General features: G+C 38.8%; 1 long non-coding RNA gene and 1 pseudogene across 1 annotated transcript in view; both read right to left on the bottom strand.

Annotated features, from left to right (window-relative positions):
* Positions 1-22273, bottom strand: part of LOC118988425 (uncharacterized) — a 122087-nt gene that overhangs the window by 29808 nt on the left and 70006 nt on the right. The gene's annotated exons all lie outside the window — the stretch shown is intronic.
* Positions 12565-13401, bottom strand: LOC118988424 (60S ribosomal protein L26-like; annotated as a pseudogene).

Genomic DNA, 22273 nt, shown 5'->3' with positions numbered 1-22273 from the left:
CCAGGGAAAATGCAGGCATAAGTTCATGTGAGCCTGTGGTTACATTTTCATCAACCAATCAATACATAACCCTGTTTTACATGTGTTTATGTTTAAAGATACCTTATTTCCTTCTTTAATATATATTATGAATTCATTAACATTGAACTCATGGCAACAACACTGTAGCATATGCCCAAACAATGCTTATTTAACACACATATTTTCTCCATAAAGTACTACTTGTACTTAGGTAGACTGGAAAGCCCTTCATCACTACACTTGGGAGCCATTCTAAAAAGCAAAATCACCAATAAACAAAAAAAAGTGAAATGTGGCACTAAATAGAACACTTGTTTATAGTCTGAGAGCTAAAACAAGAAAGCAGACTTCCAGCCAAGATGAAGGTGTAGGTAAAAACACTGTGCCCCCTCCCACAACTGAATTTAAAGACAGCAAAGTTTTAGAAATAAAAATGCAGCCAAAACAGTGAAAATTGAACTGTACAGAAGTCCAACAACAAGGAACCACTCAGCCAGACCGTTAAGAGGGGCGGAGTCAGCGGCAGAGTGGGTCCGGCTGGAAAGACCATTTGGTCCTACCAACTGACCCAGGAGCAGAGGCGTTTGGTGGATCCCAGGCAAGGAGTGGCGATGGGCGGACCCCGTGAGGGCACAGGGCGGCTGGCTGACTGCAGTCACACATTCGCACACAGATAAACCAAGCAAAAGAGCAAACAGTGAGACAGACCACTCAGGCTAGGGCCCCAGCTACAGGAATTAGAGCCTGAAAGCACCAACTGGAAAGATTTTCTTGGGGTTGAGGGGCTGGAAGAGGCTCCCAGGCTCACAGAGAGTTTGTTGGAGAGACCCACAGGGTCCTGGAGAGTACATGGGCCCACACGCCCGGGAATCAGCACTAGAAAGGCCCAATTTGCTTGTGGGAAGCCGCAGAGGGGACAGAAATCTGAGAGAGAGCAGAGTGGAGCAAAGCACCATTTTTCCCCCTCTCTGACCCTGCCCACACGGTACAGTGCCACAACCCAGCAACTGGGTCACCTGGCCCTGGTGAACATCTAAGTATCCACCCCTCATACATAACAGGTGCAAACAGACCAAACATTATGACTCAAGAACAGCTCAAAGCCCCAGAGCCTATAAATCTAAGTGACCAAGAAATAGCCAGCCTTTCAGATGCACAGTTCAAAACACTGGTGATCAGGATGCTCACAGAATTGGTTGATTTTAGCCACAAATTAGAGGAACATGTGAAGGCTAAACTGACTGAAATGAAGGGAAATGCACCGGAAACCAATAGTGATGGAAAGAAAACTGGGATTCAAATCAAGGGAGTGGGCCAGAAGGAAGAAAGAAACAACCAAACAGAAAAGAAGGAAGAAACAAGAATTCAAAAAAATGAGGAGAGGCTTACAAACCTCCAGGACATCTTTAAATGTTCCAACATCCGGATTATAGGGGTACCAGAAGGGGAAGAGGAACAACCATGAGTGGAAAACTTATTTGAACAAATAAAGGAGAACTTCCCCAGTCTGGCAAAGGAAATAGACTTCCAGGAAATCCAGGAAGCTCAGAGAGTGCCAAAGAAGTTGGACCCAAGAAGGAACACACCAAGGCACATCATAATTACATTAGCCAAGACTAAAATGAAGGAGAGAATCCTAGAAGCATCAAGGGATAAGGGGACAGTCACCTACAAAGGAGTACCCATCAGACTGTCAGCGGATTTCTCAAAAGAGACCTTACAGGCAAGAAGGGGCTGGAAAGAAGTATTCCAAGTCATGAAATCCAAAGACCTACAGCCAAGACTGCTCTATCCAGCAAAGCTTTCATTTAGAATGGAAGGGCAGATAAAGTGCTTCTCAGATAAGGTCAAATTCAAGGAGTTCATCATCACCAAACCCTTATTATATGAAATGTTAAAGGGACTTATCTAAGAAAAAGAAGATAAAAATATGAACAGTGAAAGGACAGCAAACTCAAAGTTATTAACAACCACACCTAAAATAAAAGCAAACTAAGAGGAAAGCTAGATCAGGAGCAGAAACATAGAAATGGAGATCACATGGAGGGTTAGCAATAGGGGAGTAGGAGGAGGAGAAGGAGGGGGGGGAAGGTACAGAGAACAAGTAGCATAGACAGTAGGTAGAAAACAGACATGGGGGAGGGCAGGAATACTATGGGAAATACAGAATCTAAAGGACTTGTGACACATGGACATGAACGAAAGGGGGGGAATGGTGGGGGAGGGGTGTGTAGGGTGGAGGGGAGTGAAGGGGGGAATGGGACAACTGTAATGACATAATCAATAAAATATATTTTAAAAAGAAAAAAGAAAGCAGAGAGGTCCTTGTTCAACCTCAACTGGGAATGTGTATGTCAGGTGAGTCAAATTTTTCACTGTTCTGTCCATGTCCATAAATGACTGTGAAAATGCCACAAGTATTAATTTGGTGGTTACAAGGAAATTTGGGGGTTACAAGGAGATTTTAGGGAGTAGGCAAATTCCCAAACATATAATCCACAAATAATGAGAATCCACTGTAGCTATAATTTATCAAACACCTATCATATGGCACTGGATTAGGTGCTTTACATATATAAAGTCATTACATGTGTGATAAAAATGTTCAATTTTCCACTCTTCAAATGAGATGACTCAGCTAACAATGGTGGGCATGTCTTAGATCCATAGGCTATCTACATTGGAAAGAGTAGGACTTTACAAGATTAATGTCATATGATTTTTACACCAAGCTTAAGGATGCATTAATAGAGCTGTAAACTTGTAATAGGTTGGGTTTCTGTTTCTCTTGGAAACCTCTAACTCAATAGTCTGGGCTCTGATAGAAAACTAAAAATGCATTTCACACTCAGCAACAAGGCTATTGACTGATTATGTTTAAAGTCCCACAAGACTGTGTACTAAGGTATGAAGAGAATCTTTCTTACAGGGAAATATGCCCAGTAGTTTAGAGTACAATCATCTTCCCAAGGAACATCATGTGAAGCCAGAAACAGTCAAGTAAACAAATTCAAAGAAACAAATATCTTTTTCAGGGCACTGACTAAGTGGAAACCTGAGAAATTAACAAGCTCCAGAACATACCAAACTCTGAAGTTTCATACCTGCTAAATGATGATCTAGCCCAATCATCTGTGAATCTACAATCTTCATATCTGCTGCTTGTGTTCCATTCAGGTCAGCCTGGACTCTGTTCCAAATTACATGGTGTTTAGTCTTCCTCCTCATTTTGACTCCTATCACAATGTCTTCTTTTCACAACCAACTTGCCCTTGACCATTAAGGTTCAGTTCACTCCCATATCTCTCATCAAGCTCTCAGCCCTCTGGATCTCCCTTGGTTGTGGGAGAATACAAACCACCCAAAATCTAGCTCACTTGTCACCTCATCTGTAACATGGAAATAATAAGGCATAACTCTAAAAAATTAAGCAGTATAGCACATGAATGTGCATAGCACCAGGCCTAGCACAAAGTGGGTGCTCATCAACGTTGGTAATTCTGAATGCGAATTATGTTTTCTACTTTGATTCCTATGAATTAAACTTTTTTTACTCCTGTGGCAAATTTTAGGAAGAAAAGAATAAGAAGGCAAAAGATAAGGCAACAGCAAGAAAGAATATGCTTTCGGCAGTGATTTCTGGATTTTGAATTTTATGGAACGGTGTAAGAATTTTGTGAACTGACATGAAGTTGGTTAATATTTCCCTTTTGTCTAAAACCTTCCTATTAACACTTCTACTTTATATAACAATTTTGGCAAAAAGGTAAGCAGAACATACTATTAAGTTTTTGTTCTGAAAACAATATATTCAACTTCAGGAAAAATTCACATTGCTCACCCATCCATTTACCCTGTTATTCATTCATTGGCCAGATACTTAGGCACCCAGAATTTTTCTATGTGATGAATACAATAGTAACCATGACGGGGATAGGGAAAGTTCCTGTATTCATGGAGCTTAGACATTTTATTTTATTTTTTTAATCAGAAAACAGATCTTGGAAAGCTCATGGTCAGCCAGTACCAATCCAGTCTGGACCATGTGGATTTTGAGAACTATAGCATGAGAGTACTTAGTCACTAATGTAAGGTCCACTCCCTGCTTCTAATTCTAGAAGGATGGAACAGGAAGGTGTCCCACTGTACAGAGACTGGGAGTGTAGAGGCAAAAAGCAAAAATGGCTCCTCTGAGCAAGCACCTTCTGTCTCTGGGCAGCAAGTGTGCCAGCTAGAGGACTGGACCTCAGGCTGGCTACTCTTTGTGAGAATAACCCCCACATAAACAGAAATCTTTCTAGAAGTTATAGTTTTGACCATGAAGGACAACTACATATGTTTAGTCCAAAGAAACCGGAAACACAGGGCACAAGCAATCTGAAAGAGCTGTCAAAGTGTGGAGATTATCCCTGAGAAAAGAGGGGCGGGGGAAGAAAATCTGGCTGTATTTGGGCAGTTCCTCAGTTTTTTTCTCACCGGGATTCAAAAGCAAATAGCTAGATGTTGTGAAATATGAGCTTTTAAAAGTGTTATAGAAAACTTTTAACACTGTTAAACGCTTGGAGCACTTAGCTAACAAAAATAAGGCACTTAACTCTCATTCTGAAATCCAGAATTGAATAAACTAAGGTCAGAGTAACAGTTGTATTTCATTCTAGCACACCTTAGTCAGAAGTTGGAGGAGAAGCCTCAGGACTAATAAATCTCATGTAGTGTGTTGAATTGTTAGACTGAACAGAGATAATAGTATATGGATATATAGTACTTTCTTCATAGAAGTCACAGTTAAGAGAATGTAACACCTAACAAACCATCAGAACTTGTCACAATAGTATCGATAATTGATTGAGAGTCTCACATGATAATCTCCAGTGTCCTGGCCTAAGGTGTGTAAAATGGAACAGTAATACATTCTGTATTCCAGAGGAACTCTTCAGAGTTCTAAGTATGTGTTTACTGAAAATGTGTAAAAGCCCTACCACATGTGCAGGGCCTCACTTCTGAGATCTCTTTGCTCCTGCAGCAGTACATTGCAAGGGAGCAGGGAGCAGGTGTGTGAGTGCCAGCTTCCTGAACACAATGGGAATAGACAGAAATAAAAATGATCAAGAAACCATAAGGAGAAAGTTCAACTCCTTGTCACAGCATTTTCTAATTAAAAATAAACAGATTTACTAAAATTAGCTGCAATGCTAAACCCTAAAGCAGAAAGCTTTTACTAAGGCAAATGGTCTCAATGCAGAGTTGCAGACAACTTCATGCTATAAACCACAGCAAGCAAATTAATTATTCCCAGATGCTGGGGTTGAAGAATGCTTGCTGAATTGTTTTGCTTCTTAAACTCTTCAGTATAAACACACTCACAGGATTGCATTCCCTTTTTTGGCTCCCAGCGTGCAAGTAATTATACACTATGCAGAATAATGTTGGAGAGCTCTTCTTTCAATACCAAGCAAGTTCTGGATTCTGTCAGCCTTTTGGATACATGTCCACAAACATTTTTCTCTGACAGTCTTTAGTAACAACTTGTAAACAAGTTGTTTCAAGTTTATTTTTAAAAAAACATTCAACAGCAGTACAAGCCTCATTTCCAAATTATTCCAAACTCATTAAGAGTTAGAGAGGGCAAAATTCATTCAAATATAGTACAGCTCTTCTCTTCCATCAAGAACAGCTTTTCTGCAATCCCTGTGAGTAAAGGATAAGAAATTATATTCATTTTCATATTTTTATATTCTTTGCATTTTGCCAACATGTAAGCAGAGACAAAAATGGGTTGTGAATCAATTGTGAATTGAGAATATGTTTAGGGTTAAACATAGATTATCTGATTATGTCCAGAATAATGTGAGAGTCATATTGCCTATTCCAGTTTGATTTTCACAGGGCAAAGAAAATGTGCCTGAGGAAGAATGAATCATGGAGGGTTTTAGAGGGGAGGGGATGTCTGGACCTTCACATTTCTTAGAGTAAATACATTCAGTGGATTTGTTTAGGGTCTTTTTAAATTAATTTATTAGGGTGACACTGGTTGATAAAATTGTACTGGCTTCAGATGTACAATTCTACAATATAACACATCATCTGTACACTGTACTGTGTGTTCAACACCCCAAGTCAAGTCTCCTTTCATCACTATTTATTCCCTCTATACCCTCTTCTACCTTCCCTCACCCACCTTTTTCTGCATCTTTATATAATGAGGCAAAAGTGTGTGTGTGTGTAAAATGCGTGTGGGGGAATGTGAACTTATGTATTCATATAATAACCCCAATAATTCCATGTGTTAGATTTTACTATTATGTACTAAAAAATTAAATTTACTGGTCAGGAAAAATAATGTTTGTGAGGGACTAGGTAAGGAAGGCACAGGGAAAACCACAGGAACTGTTAAAAAATTTTTTTTCTACAGGAGGAAAGAGGAGTCTGCAATCCTGCCAACTGCCACACAAATGAGGAGGAAAGTTCAAGGAAAGTTGGTATCTAAAAATAAATAAATAAAAGGAAATTCAATGAGAAAACAATATTCAGGTCAGGTCGAAGCCCAGAGGAAAAAACCCTCATTCAGAACTGGGCTGTCATCCTGCTTCTTCTGAAGTGAGCAGCTGCGGGTTATTGAAACCAGCCCACACAGTTGGGTCCCCGCCGCCATGGCAACACTGCTGCCTCTGCGCTGGAGTAGCCAGGCACAGTGCCCGTCCCAGGGCCCAGGAGCACTTTGGCTACCGATTAGGGAGGGTTTTTATTTTTCATGTGTATTGGGAGAATTGATTCCTGAGTTTATGGTTGGCTATTGGACTCTTGTCTGACCTATAATAAACCCCGATTTATCGGGAAGATTTTCATGCAAACAGAAACGTGGAAAGAAAGCACTGAGGTGATAACAGGCAAATAGGTTATTTCTAGTCTCTTTTGAATTCTCTTACTATCTCTAGTAAGTTCTGGGTATTTGTACATGGTCTCTTGTATTATAACTTGAAGATATTTTTTAAATGATGCTTAGCTTGCTTTTTATTTTTAGTTTATAATAATGCATAACCCTAAAAGGAAAAACTATCATAGTCAATAATTAAATGAAGGCTTTGAAATTAAACATATAGCCTGTAGGTTATATATCATATATGCAGAGCCTCAATAATTGGCACATTCAATTGCTAAACCCATCATTTTGGTTTCATTAATACTACAAAGTAACAAACGTATCTATCAGCTAAATATAAATAAAACTACAATATAATAATCTAATAATATAGCATAGTACATAGTAGCACAGAGTTTTGGGTCAAAGTGCCTGGGTTCCAATCCTACCGTTTATTTGCAGTATAATCTTGGGCAAGTTACTTAAACTCTCTGTGATTATCTCATCTTTAAAATGAGTGTAAAAGTACCTGCCAGCTAAAGATTGCTATGGGTACTAAACAAGTTAGCATCTGTAAAGTGCTTTGAGTTGTGTTTGGTTCGTGTATAAGTGCTAAGAAAAGTCAACCAATCAAATTTAAAAGAATCTCTTTTTTTAAGACCCTGGGAAACACTGTCTTTGAAATTTAGGACAGTATAGTGTATTTGTGTGCCTGTATCACCACTCAGAAGATGTGAGACCTGTTTCTATGATTTGTAACTAACTCACTTGGAGCCATACTCAAGGCCTCTTGACCCTAATAAAGCAGCTTGTGTGTTTGTGCGTGTGTGTGTGAATTTAGCCAGTGTGTGTGTGCATGGCAAGGATGTGCTTTAAAAAATACATACTGGATCTTCTGATTCATTTGGATACCTACAAATGCTTATGTTTTTGTTAAGAGCATAAGGCACAGTACTTGCTAAACTGATCGGCTGTAAGATGCAGCCCTCAGGCTAGGAAGTCCATCACTGTGCCCACTTCTCTAGCAGCAGCTGAGGACTCTCAGACTCCTGGGGCTGGAAAACCTGGTGCTCATTCACCTACACAGCAGGAGGTAAATCATTTCTTTTTTTCCTCTGTGATTTGTATTTATTTATTTTTGATATATGTGTGCATATTTAAGGTATACATGTGATGTTCAGATATACATATAGAGATGATTGCCACAATGAAACTAATTAACATATCCATAATCTCCCATAGTTATCTTTGTTTGTCTGTCATGAGAATACTTGAGATCTCTCCTCTCTTAGCAATTTTCAAGTATATATTATTATTACTATAGCCAGCATGCTGTCCATTGGAACTTATTCATCTTACAACTGAAAGTTTGTGCCTTTGATCATTATCTTTCCCTTCCCTCTCGTAACCATTATTCTACTTCGCTATCACAAGTGCAAACATTTTTTTAGATTCTACATAGAAGATCATATGATATTTGTCTTTCTGCATCTGACTCATTTCACTTAGTGTAATGTCCTCCAGATTCATACATGTTGTTGCAAATGGCATGACCGTCTTCTTTTTTAAAGTTGAATAATACTGCAGTGTGTGTGTGCATATATAGATATGTGTGTATATATATATTTTTGTCCTGAAGTTATCCAGTCATGTAACATGAATAATAGAAACATTTATTGAAAAAGATATAAGAAACATTGTACATAGGACAATGACACCTCAGTCCCCTTCGAAGTAGGCACTTTGTGGCCTCACACAGTTCTCCCAATTGCCATCAGCTGCCCTGTTGTATTTTACTGAATCTCATCAATGGTCTGAAATCTCTTCCCTTTCAAAGGTTATTTTACTTTGGGGAAAAGCCAGAAGGGCTGTATGGGCTGTATGGGAGGCTGAGTCACCTGGGTGATTTGTTGTTTCACCAAATAACTCTGCACAAGACATGATGCATGAGCAGGCATGTTGTGATAAAGCTACCAATCACCAGTTGCCCATAGCTGTGGCCTTCTGAATCATCTGAATAGTTTCTGCAGGAGAATGTTCAAGCTTAATGCAAAATTTGATGCAGATTCATTGTTCTATTCACTCGGTCATTTTGAATGTGACAACCACACAGTACACATACTCAACAGCCTCTACCACCCCCACTGACTAGTAGAGTGATATCATCATTGTTCATGTATGTGCATTCCAGTCCACTCTCCTTGGCTTCCAGGTAACATTAATGTCATGCAAACCATTCTCATTATATTAGCAGTGGTTGGACTTTTCCAGACAGAATATGTATTTCACAACTTCTTTATCCATTCATCCATCTGTTAACAGACACTTCTGTTGTGTTTACATCTTGGCTATTGTGAATAGTGTTGCAGTGAACATGGGAGTGCAGATATCTTTTAAATACTCTATTTTCTCTTCACTTGGCTATATACCCAGAAATTGGATTGTGCGATCATATGGTAGTTCTATTTTTCATTTTTTGAGGAAACCCCATACTGTTTTCCATAATAGCTGTAGCAATTTATATTCCCACTAAAGTACACAAGGGTTCCCTTGCCACATGTATCATCTTTTGACTTTTTGTTAATAGTCATTTTAACAGGTATGAGGTGATATCTCATTGTGGTTTTGATTTGCATTTCCCTGATGATTAGTGATGTCGAACATCTTTTCATGTACCTATTAGACATTTTTATGTCTTCTTTGGAAAAATGTCTATTCAAGTTCTTTGTTTAAAAATTCTTTTTCTTCCTCTTTTTTGCTATTGAATTATATGAGTTCCTTATATATTTTGGATATTAATGACATGCATCATTACTACCAAGGCTTGTTTAAGGGTGTCTGTTTCATCCCTGAACTCTTCCACTGGTATGAAGAACCCACTCATGGGCTTAGATGCACAACTTTCATGATGTCCATCCAATTTAGGGCATGTAATTTCTTATAAAGTGTGGAACTGCATTGACTTCTATGGCAGGGCTACCCTGAAACTGGCTTTACTGTATAATCTTGTTCTTCTGTTTGCATGTCCTTAATTGAAAGAGGAATATCTGAAAAGTATCAATGGTTGCAAAGTGCTTTTACTGATCTTATCAGGATATTTGGGTACTTTCCACATAAATATGATATTCTACCACCCAGAGGACTTATTATAGTTTGTAATCCAGTCTGTCTGAGTCTGAGAGGTCAACATTTTAGTCAATGTTCTTAAGTCACTGAATCCAATTATAAGAACAGGGATGAGAAGTCATTCTGAGACCTCAAAGAAAGAAATCAACATCTATTTCAGTTTTCAAAAATGGCAAAATCCTGTTTTCATACCATGAGGGTTTTTTTCTCCCTATACAATGATCCAAAGTGCAATTTCACATCTGGAGAGGTGGGTACACTTAAAAGCTGAAAGGACTAACACAGAATTTTAAAAAATTATGTATTTTTAAAAAATATCAAGGTGACTCTGTAATTTAATACATATCCTGTTTTCTAAGAAAAGAAATGTACTATCAGATCCAGTAAAACTTTCTAAGGAAAAATTTTGGAGGCGAGAAGCAAAATTAGAGAATGACAGTATTCATTCCATAGTGGAAGGAAACAGATGCTGCCACCTAGAAGAAACTCAGACTGAGCTGAAGCTATGACAGTTTGAGAAGACACAAAATTGAGCAAATTGACTTTATTTTTCCAGGAGGTCTAAATGGAAACCTAAAAAAAGCAGTCTCCTTTTTCTACATCCTATTCCAAGAATTAAAATGGACTCTATCGTTTAGCTGTACTTAAAAGAGAAGGGAAATTATGAGGCATAAGGAAAACTGCACCTGAGTAAGAGTCAGGGGCCCTGGCCTCCAGTTTCCTTTTGGTCAATTGTCAACATAGGACAAGCTACTTCCCCTCTCTGAGATATTAATACCCATGGTAGTGGTAGTGGCAGCGAGAACAGTAATAGTATCAACAGTAGTAATGAGAGTAGCAGCAGCAGCATTAGTGTTAAGCAGCAGCAGCACTAGTAGCAGTATAGCAATAATAGTAGCAGCAGCAGCAGCAGCAACAGAAGTTGTAACAGCTGTAGTAGCAAGAGCAGTAGTAGCAAGAGCAGTAGTAGTAGAAGTTTCTGTTTATTGAGGGTCTACTGTCAGGCACTTGACTCGGAACTATGCAAACATTATTTAATTTAAACTCCAGGGTGACCTTCCAGTGCAGGTATTATTTACTCCGAGTTTAACTGTTGAGGAAACTGTGAACCAGAGCAGTTAAATAAATTGCTCAAGGCCATGTTGTAGTTAGTAAACCATCTGGATTTTAAATCTGGATATATCCGATTCCAAAGTCTTTCTGCATTTTTCTTAGGAAACAGTGTGGTATGGAGCAGTGCTTTTCAAACTTTAATGTGCTTGTGAACCATTTGGAAATCTTGTAAAAATGGAGATTCTGATGCAGTTGGTCTGGTGAGGTACCTAAGATCCTGCTTTCCTAACAAGCTCCCAGGTGATGCAGCTGGTTCTAGAGAGTATACTTTGACTAGAAAGAGGATAATGGAAAGAAGGCATGCCTTCCAGTCCAAATGTGTGGCCTCAGTTTACTCATTGGTAGCACAAAGGGATTGGATAAAATGAGTTTTATGGTGCATTCCAGCTCTGAACTCTTATATTCAGGGCATACTATGGTATTAAGAAACCAGATCACACAGGAATGAGTTTTAGCCACATGAATTTTTAAACTGGTTTCAGTTGAGATTCTGACTGTGATTTATGTATCTTTCTGCAGCATCTCTGACAGGTGGGGATCAGACACCCTCACTCAAATTATATTATTGTTAAGCTTTAGGCTGAGCTAAATCTTACTGAAAGAGTTCAAAGCACTTCTTTCCGTAAGCGTCTTTAAAGATTATAAATGTAAAAATAGTTTCTTATGAGACGCTTAGATGGCAGGGTTTTTCTTTTTCATAGCAGAAATGAGAAGTCTCCAAAATCACAATGGTAGCACAATCCATAAAAATATGTTAATGCCTCTTTTTAAAGTCTTAGAGAAATTGAGGTTTTCTGAGTTAACAAAATAGACTTCATCACAGATGGTCTGAATGATAAAAGGAACCAGCACACCAGGATAGCGAGACTAAAAACACTGCTCGTAGCTAGCATGCTGAAAGCCTTTAAGGAACTCTTACTACATATAGCTCTGCTGAGTGTGGAAGGGAAAACAGTTTTGATTGTCAAAGGCACTTCAAATGCTTTAGGCAAAGCTCAGGATCATAGGACATGCAAGTTTTATGAAGAAGCCATTTCTAATTAAAATGAATGCCCTTATTAAGGCGCATTTTCTCATTATCTTGTGCCTAGCACAGGACACTAGCACCAAGGAAAGTGGTTTTTGCTCCCTTCCAAGAGCCAAGAGAGGTGCCATGAGCTCCTTCTCCTGAACTCAAACAAGGGTAGCTGTAGAAATGCAGCACAGTCTATAGTCTGTGAGTCTCTGAGTTCCAAAGTATTTCCCAATGGTGAGGACTATAAAAACCAGAAGTGGTACCCCTTATTGAGGGCTTTAGAAATCAGATATAAATACATGTCCATCTAGAAATGGCCTAGATATATTTGTGTCTAAAAGTCAGGGGAGACTTGATGTCACAGTGTTTTTTATGATCCATATTTATTTACCCAACTCCCAGTTACTCATGGCAGAGATAGTTAAACTTTTTTTATTTCAAGTTTTAAATTAAAGCTGTATATAAGATTACATTATTCCTGCATCTTCTCAATGGTTTCTTCTTTGTATTTGCCCTTTTTCTTTCCCACTTGGTGAGATTTGGCTTTATGTTCTAGAGTCTTTTTTTTAAGATTTTATTTATTTATCTTTAGAGAGGAAGAGAAGGAGATAAAGAGAGAAATATCAACATATGGTTGCCTTCCATGAGTCCCCCGCTGGGAACTGACCTGCAACCCAGGCATGTGCCCTGACTGGGAATCGAACCAAGATCGTGTGGTTTGCAGGCCCGCGCTCAATCCACTGAGCTATGCCAGCCAGGGCTTATGTTCTAGTCTTTTTGTGGTCTTTGTCCAGTTTTAGTCTAGTAATAACCACCTTGCTGGGGTGAGTGCCCAATGAACAGTTGCACCATTATCTTTCCCCCTCTGCACTTGTTCAATGTAGATGACGTATTTTTTCCTGGACTACTTTGCCAATTTGCTGCCTTCCACAATGTCCTTGCACAACTGAACTTTGTCATCCTTTCAGATGGGCACAGATTGAACATTGTACTTCTGTCTCAGCTCTTTGGAAAGAGGAGAAAACATAATCTTCCTGCAAATGTGGGAAGGTGCATTGAAATGCCTTTAATGGTTCTTGCTCCAGTCAGGAGTCACAAAGGTATTGAACTTCATTTTGACCACTGGCACCTCAGTGATGGCCACAAAATGGAAGAGGATAGTTAAACTTTTTAAAGAAGTGGAGACACACTTTTCTAAATATTTTTTAAGAATTCCAAAATGTAAAATAGATAGCCATGGTGCTGCATTACTCCATTTAAAGTTCGAGAGAAAGGGTAGCCCTTAAGACCCTGCTATAGTCACCACAGGTTGTGTCCCAGCTGTCTTTGCTGTTTAACAAGCCACCCCAGACCTTAGTGGCTCAAAACAAAACTTTGCTGTCTCTCATAGTTCTGTGGGTTGATGAGGCTCTGCCCACTTTAGAAGTTCTTGCTTGGGGACTCTCAGGCAGTTATAGTCATGAAGTCCTCTGAAGGTTCTGCTGGGCTGGATGTCCGGGATGATTCCTTTACTTCCTTGTCCAGAGCGTCAGCAATTCTTGATTTCTCTCTGTCTCGTGTGGTGTCTCAACCTCCAGAGCCTTTCAGTGTGGTTTGGAATTCTCACTGGATGATTTCTGGATAGTCACACCTCTTACATAGCAGGTGGACTCTAAGAAGCCAGAATAGAAACTGTGGGGCCAGTTATTGGCTAAGCCCAGAACTGACATGACCACTGTACACTATTGCCAAAGCAATCACAGGGCCTTCCCAAATTCAAGGGAGCAGAGAAATGGCAACTTCTTGATTGGAAGGTAGCAATGTCACATTGTAGAAGTGCGTGTGAGATGAAAGATATTGTTACAGCCACCTTCGGGAAATGCCATCTGCCACAGTTAAAAGGCACAATGGTAATAAGGGTCTGAGATGATATGGAGAAATAAAATTTATAAATAATTTTAGAGTTTTCTTAAAAATCCTGCTTTTTAGAGATTTTAATTTGATCTTGTACAAAATAGTAAGTTTGGTTTTATTTCTGGGTCTTCTTGACTGGAAAAGATATTAATGTGATATCTCAATGAAAAATGCTATAACTTACTTATTTAGTGGAAGGGGTGTGGAAAAGAGAAGGTAAGGATATTAATCATGTCCAAACATAGCCAATCCCTCCCCTCCATATTTTTCATATCACAGAAAGTGGGGGAGACACAATATGACCCCAGAACACCCAGGTTAGAGAGACAGAAAACTAAACCAATGTGCAGCCATTCCTGTTACCACTAAAACAGTCAGCCAGCATTTAATAGAGCATTTTGAAAGAAAGGGAAGTCTTCCATAGAAAACAAGTGGTAAAACTGTACTTTGAGGAATGCATAAGAAAAGCCTATAAACCTGCCATTAGAAATAAGGGTCCTTAAAAGAGAATCCCAGCCTAGGAAACCGAGACAAGAGGATTTCTAAAATCTAGAAGAACCAGAATGGTTCTGGAAGCACACTGGTTAGGGATTTCCCCCACTTTCTTAGGCAATAAGAAGGCAAATAGATAACAGAATCCACAATAATATATTAAATACAAAATAGTCTTTAGTATATTAAATTACATGATAGAATATTTAAACATTAAAATTATTTCAGAATGAGGAGTCAGTTATTCTCAACAAATCCATTGGTTATCTTCATAAATTCCAAACTTTAAGAGCCAAAACTTTCAGGTTTTAGTTATTCAATCCTTGAACTGAATTCATACTAATTGACTATTATGGTCAAAATTCTTGTGTCCAGATTGGACAAAATCTTTCACAATTTCTTCTCAAGGCTTATTTATATCTAGATGTGGCACATCTTGCATTAACGCATCCATGAGAACAATGGAAAACGAGTCCAGAATAATCTGATAAGCAGTTTGGGCCTATGAATTACCTTCTATTGCCCCAGCTGGAGGGACTAGTTTATATATATCTGAAGACTAACTATGGATTAGAAAAACAAGTTCAGTATATTTTATTACCTAGGAAAAATATCTCCTAGAAATTGCTCAAATCATTATTGTCAAAGTCTCTTATAACCAGGATAGAATTTTCAGGGAATGATTCTCAAAGAGAAAAACAACTCCAATGGATATGAATAGCATGTAGATTGTGTGCGTACGTGTGTGTGTGTGTGTGTGTGTGTGTGTAGGGAGGGAGCTATTGGTGGCGAGGCATTGATGAGGAAGGTCTCAGCAACACCTGAGAGAAAAAGGGAGAAAACTAATTGAGCTTTGAAAAATAATCTCCACCAGTACTTTTTTAAAAAGTTTTTGGAAAAAAAAGGTTTTGGTAAGCAGAAAACAAACAAGCAAAACAAACAAAAAACCATACACAGATAGCAATATAGTGATTACCAGAGGGAAGGGGGGTGGGGAGGTAGAAAAGGGTCTGGGGGAGATAAATGGTGATGGGGGGAGACTTGACTTGGGGTAGTGAATGCACAATATAACTTACAGATAATATATTTTAGAATTGTACACCTTATACATATACAATTTTATTAACCAATGTCACACTGATAAATTCAATTTAAAAAGTTTCTGGTTTGCAGTAGTTTTACACATAAAATTTGTTTTTGAATTTGTTTTCAGTGTTGTATGATCACTTCATTGCAAGATAATTCTTCATAGTCAGTCTTCCTCTCCAATTTTTCCTCACTAAACTCCATTTTACCAACCCCCACTCCATGCTGAAGTATGAGGGATGATACTTCCTTAAATATGTTATACTCTTTCATACCTTCATGTCTGTGCCTTGAGGGCTCTTCCTTCCCTTCCTTCCTTCCTCCCTCCCTCCCTCCCTTCCTTTTCTTTTGAGTGTACTTTCTTTGATCACCACGCAAACGTCTACTACTCGTCTTTTAAGAATCAATTCAAATATCACCTTCCCGAACCCTAACCCTATCCCCACCCCTGCCAGGGACCACTGACCATTCCCCCTTGGTAATCTCTGTTAATTTGAGTGTATTTCTATAGTAAAATTACCCATGTTATTCCTTCCTTTTAATTTAAATGCTCATTTCCTCATACGAAGAGGTAAACATTTTAAAAGCAGCTCCATAGTTTCTTTTAGAGACCCAGGACTTCAGCTTTTCATTCAATTGTGTAAGAGTTCTCAAGTTCTTCCAACAAATTCCACTTCTGTGTTCAAGTTAATGAAAGTTCATTTCTATTAGGTATAGCCACAGAGCCCTACCATTTGCAGGAATATACTGAAACTGAACCAATTGTCTGAGCAAAATGAACTCAGGGAGCTTAGAGCACAGTAAAGGAAACCCAAAGAATAGGATATCGGCAGTATTTGTCCAGCACTCTTCAGAGGAGAGTGTGCCTCCTCTGAGGACTCATGCAGGCTGGTCACTAGAAAGGTATGGTCTATTGTGGGTCAAGGATACTTCTTCAAACCTCATCATGGCCTCGAGGATATTATTCCTAAGACCATCCTCCACTTTTTCCATTCTTGATTCCATGCTTGTCAACCAACCTCATAACCTAAATTCAATTCTCAGTGTATTATAATATCAGGAAGGACATGTATAAACATGTAAGTGAATAACACTATATAGCAATCTCTTGACATTTGGGCAGCCCCAATCAGTTGTCTCAGTCTGATGAAGGAAATTATAGAGTTTTCACAAACTTGAATTTCTCAGTCTGCAAGACTAAGGCTGGCCTGAGGTGACCTCACCAAGGTGGTGCAACTCTTTAAGGCTTAGCAGGGATCCCACTGTTTTCCCAGATTATACTCTTCTTCCTTACCAAACTTCATTCACTACAACATAATAATATGCTAGTGGTGTGTAAATCTCCAAGGTCCAAATTCTTTGGTACATGTAGGTTTAGATGATAAATAAAAACTAATGAATTCTGATCATTGATTTTAATTAGAAAGGTGAAAGTTTAGCTTTATTTCTGTGTAATACAAGGGTTTGTTAAAAATATATGGTAGCCCTGGCTGTTGTGGCTCAGTAGATTGAGTGCTGACCTGTGAACCAAAGGGTCACCAGTTCAATTCCCTATCAGGGCACATGCCTAGGTTGTGGGCCAGGTCCCCAGTAGCAGGTGCAAGAGAGGAAATTACACATTGATGTTTCTCTCCCTCTCTTTTTCCTTCCCTTTCCCTCTCTCTAAAAATAAATTAAAAAATTGTTTTTTAAAAAAGAAAATTGATACTGCAAAGCAATAGTTCTGTTTTCTTTTCTGTGACATAGAATAATGATGTTGGCATAAATCACAGTTTCATGTGTGTTTCCTAGCTTCATCTCTGCAACCCATCTCTCCTTTTCTCTCAAGAAAGCATATTGAAATGCAGACTCACAGTCATGGTATTATTGTGATAACCTTGAATCTTCTCTAGTTTATTTTAAAAGGTTAATCATTTCAAAATTTGATGCTTTTACTATAATTGGTATTAAGTTACTTGCAATACATCAATGTGTCCTATTGAGATCTGCTGATGTAAATATTGAAAGGAAAATGTTTAAGCTAATTATTAACTAAGTTATTGATAAAAAATTAACTGAGTTGTTTATAGAATTAAAGTGCCATTTTCACTTTTTCTTGTCAGTGCCAGCAGAAGGGGCAGCAGCCACAATCTGGTAGTGCTGAGAGCTTGAACTGAAGTAACTAACTGCCCGTGCTGGAAAGCAAAAAACTCACTTCCATTATCTAGAAGTTGTTTGTCTTGTGTCTGTGTTACAAATTCAGGCTGTCCTTCCTGATGAAGTTAAATAAATAAAAGTTTACCAAATAATAAAGGTTTCAATGAAACACAAGTCACTTGACACTGATGTTCTTTCCATTTAGAGATTTGAAGGGGTTCAGAACAGGCCTCCCTAAGATCTGCCACTTTGACATATAAATTGTTTTGAGCTGCAGGCAATTGAGACCCTGAGGGCTCAAGAGAACCTTTTACCTTCCCTTAAAGAATTTAAGTTAGAGGCCTTGTCCATAATAAGACTTATCACAAGAAATGACTTCTAATAACTGAACTTTTGCTCTTCTTATCCTATGACAACCTCTTCCCCTCTGAAGTACAATGTGCCTTACTCCATCCTTAACTCAGAATGTCACATAGACCTCATTTTTCCTGTTTCTGAATCTCTCATGTATGTGGGTTTCCATACTATGAATGTAGTTAAATTTGGTCATTTCCTCTTGTTACTCTGTCTCATGCAGACTTAATCATTAGAGCCGCCAAAAGAACCTAAAAGAGGGAAGGAAAGTTTCTCTCCTCTTGCCTCACAGATTATTGGTTTAGATTCCTCAACCCCACAATGCTTAATCCATGGCTGCTGATTGAATACTATGAAAGGCTGTTAATACATTCTCAGGCCACTTGGACTACTAGATTTATCTAGTACTTCACCTGCAATTTTTGCCTTAAGAATAATAGATGTATGTGTGAAGAACTTATACAAGCATGTGATACTTAATGAAAGTTCATAATGAAATGTTTTTTATGCCAATGTCACACAGAATAAATGTTAGTTAGGCTTTAAAGTTTGGGGTAATATGCTGTGCTGTTTATACCTTGTACTGCTAGCTTGGGTATAGTAGAATCTTTTTAAAAATGCGCCATGAGCCTGCATCCTACATGCATGGAATTGCTTAGGAACAGTGCAATGAATTAAAGATGGCATAGCTCCCTTTGCTTAACACTTCCTATTTTTCAGGGGTTTGTTTTGCAACTTTCACATTATTAATCTACAGAACCTTTTACTTTTTATTCAGAATTTATATCAGAATCAAGCTAATAAATTAAAGATGAGTTAGTTCATTGTTGTGTGATTTAACATAGACCTAGTATGTTAATCCTGATGTGCTTGTTACTAGGGTTTTAAATTTTTTATTTTTATTATTATTTCTGCCTTGTAGCTGTGGTTAGGCAGCAGCAATAAATCAGGACAAAGGAATGAAGGTATGAGGGCTTTAGGGAAAACATGTGTATTAGAAAAAAATTGGTTTGGTGCTAAGGGCTGTATTGCATTAAGATGGATTTTAGAGATTTGGAGGTAAGAGAATGTAGACAAATAAATTGTATAAATAATCTAAGAAATAGCAGGTCTGCACAGACCCAGAGTAACCCTGTAAGCTACCAACAACAAGACTTCCTAATTCCTGTTCAAACAAACTAAACAGGTATATACTACTTAAACAAATAGCCAGGAGAAATGGGCACATGCCTAATGCTGGGGAAAGTGGGAGGAATGGATAAAGCTCTTTAAAATAGCCCAAAGGTTTGGAATAATAGAAGTCAGTGTAGAAGTCTGACATAGCATCTTCTGTGAATAGGGCTTTATTGCCACTCTAGGCACTGATATTGCAAACACATGCTAAGACAGCCAGAAACTGTGAGCCTCACAGTGCACCTCATGCCTGAGAATGTGGTTTTGCACAGTAGGGAATTCACATTGGCAGCCCGAATGCAGAGGAGACAGGAAAGAGCATTCAGATAAGGCTGAGCATATGAACAAAACACATGATATGGAAGGTGGAGCTGATGAGAATGAGATAGAGCAATTCCAGGGCCTTAAGGAAGGGAAAGGGTGCCAGAAAGTACAGAAAAAAGTAGCAGGAGCAAAAGGGACTTTTCCTAGGAGCCTAAATGGTATCTAAACCAAGAGATCTTTATACTCTGGAACATATTTTATTCTCAACTAAAGCATAAAACCTCTGTAGATGTGGAGAGGCAGCTTGCTTGAAGCCCAGAACTTGCTCAGATATACAGTATCTGCTTTGTGTCTGGTTCTTTAATCTGAGTTGGTCCAGGTAGCATCACTGTGCAGAGAGCAAACTTTGTCCCCATTATTTTCTTTGATGCTCACCTAGACCTCTTTCCTGTTTGTTCATTGGACCAGATATTCCCTGGACCTGCATCCTACTGCTTAGGTCTGCTTCAGGCCCTGCTCCTCATCTGACTCCTCTATTCTACCTTACTGACCTTTCTTTTCTTACACTTTTTAATTCACTCTCCCTTTGTTTCCCCAGCAAGATATATTTAACCGGATGTGACTGCCAAACGTCTGGTGGTTATTCCAAGACAATAGTAATCATAATAACCATGCTATACCACACAGCCTGGCTGAGTTCTGTACATTGTCATTTAAAACTGGGCATATTTCTTTGGCATCATGGGTTTGCAATAGTCAAGAGCCCCAATGCAGGTAGAGTTTACTATTTTTTCCATCCTCTTCCTTCCTCTCTCATTCAAATAAGAATAATAATTGAATATATAGACCCTGACTTCAAAGAACTTACTGATATAAGTGATTAAATATAAATGTTAGATACTCAATAACAGAAAATAAGTAAATAATTGTTTAAAAATAGTAAAGGAAGGTTTCAGCCAAGATGGAGGCATAGGCAGAAATGCTTCACTTCCTCACACAACCAAAAGAAGGATAATGACAAAATTAAAAACAAAAATCAACTACAACTGCCAGAAAATCAAACTGCCAACAACCAAGTAGTTAAAGAAACAGTTGTCCACACTGGTAGGCGGGTCAGAGACAGGGGCAGAGAGGACACAGCAAGGCAAGGCAGCAGACCACACCAGTGATCCCACATTCTCGCACGGATAAGGTGGGAGAAACCAACAGGGAGCAAGACAGATAGTGCAACCCAGGGTTTCAGCACAGGAAACTAAAGACCCAAAACCTCTGACTGTAAAAATCTGGGGGGATTGTGGTGGTGGGAGAAACTCCCAGCCTCACAGGAGAGTCCATTGGAGACACCCACAGGGTCCTAGAATGTATACAAACCCACCCACCTGGGAAGCAAGAGAAGTGACAGAAAGTGGGGCAGGAGGTGAGCGAGTGGCATTGTTCCCTCTTTGACCCTTCCCTCACAGACAGTGCCACAGCGTAGCAAAGAGGGTTGCCCCACTTTGTCAAATACCTAAGACTCCTCCCCTTATGATGTAACAGGTGCATGGAGACAAAGAGATACAGCCCAAATGAAAGAACAGATCAAAACTCCAGAAAAAGAACTAAACAACAAGGAGATAGCCAACCTTACTGAGTCTCAGTTCAAAACACTGGTAATCAGAATACTCACAAAACTGATTGAACTTGGTCACAAAATGAAGGAAGAAATGAAGACTACACAAAGTGGAAAAAAGAAAATATACAGGAACCAACACTGAAGAGAAGGAAACTGGGACTCAGATCAATGATTTGAAACAAAAGGAAGAAATAAACATCCAATTGGAACACAATGAAGAAACAAGAATTCAAAAAACTGAGGAGAGGCTTAGAAACCTCTGGAATAACTTTAAATGTTGCAATATCTGAACATAGGGGTGCCAGAGGGAGGAGAGGAAGAGCAAGAAATTGAAAACTTATTTGAACAAATAATAAAGGATAACTTCCCCAATCTGGTGAAAGAAATAGACTTCTAGGAAGTTTAGAAGGCCCAGAGAGTTTCAAAGAAATTGGACCCATGAAGGAATACACCCAGACACATCATAATTAAGTTACCCAAGATTAAAGATGAGGAGAGACTCTTAAAAGCAGCAAGAGAAAAGGAAACAGTTACCTACAAATAAGTTCCCATAAGGATATCAGCTGATTTCACAAAAGAAACCTTACAGGCAAGAAGGAGCTGGAAAGAAGTATTCGAAGTCATGGAAGGCAAGGACCTACATCCAAGATTGCTTTATCCAGCAAAGCTTTCATTTAGAATGGAAGGGTAGATAAAGTGCTTCCCAGATAAGGTCAAGTTAAAGGAGTTCATCATCACAAAGCCCTTATTATATGAAATGTGAAAGGGACTTATCTAAGAAAAATAAGATAAAAACTATTAACAGTAAAGTTGACAACAAACTCACAACTACCAACAACTGAACCTAAAAAACAAAAACAAAAACTAAGCAAACAACTAGAACAGCAACAGAATTACGGAAATGGAGATCACATGGAGGGTTTTCAGTGGGGAGGGGAGGATGGGGGCAAAAGATACAGGTTATAAGAAGCATAATAGGTACACACAAAATAGACAGGAGAGGTTACGAATAGTATAGGTAATGAAGAAGCCAAAGAACTTCTGTGTACAACCTATGAACATGAACTAAGGGAAGTGGGGGGAGAATGCTGCAGGGGCAGTGTGCAGGGAGGATTGGGATAAAGGGGAG

Source organism: Sturnira hondurensis, unplaced genomic scaffold, assembly GCF_014824575.4.
Source record: "Sturnira hondurensis isolate 20B ecotype Veracruz unplaced genomic scaffold, ASM1482457v3 Scaffold0006413, whole genome shotgun sequence".
Classification (NCBI taxonomy): Eukaryota; Metazoa; Chordata; class Mammalia; order Chiroptera; family Phyllostomidae; genus Sturnira; species Sturnira hondurensis.
The sequence above is the reverse complement of the archived record's forward strand: the minus strand, read 5'-3'. Positions and strand labels throughout refer to the sequence as shown.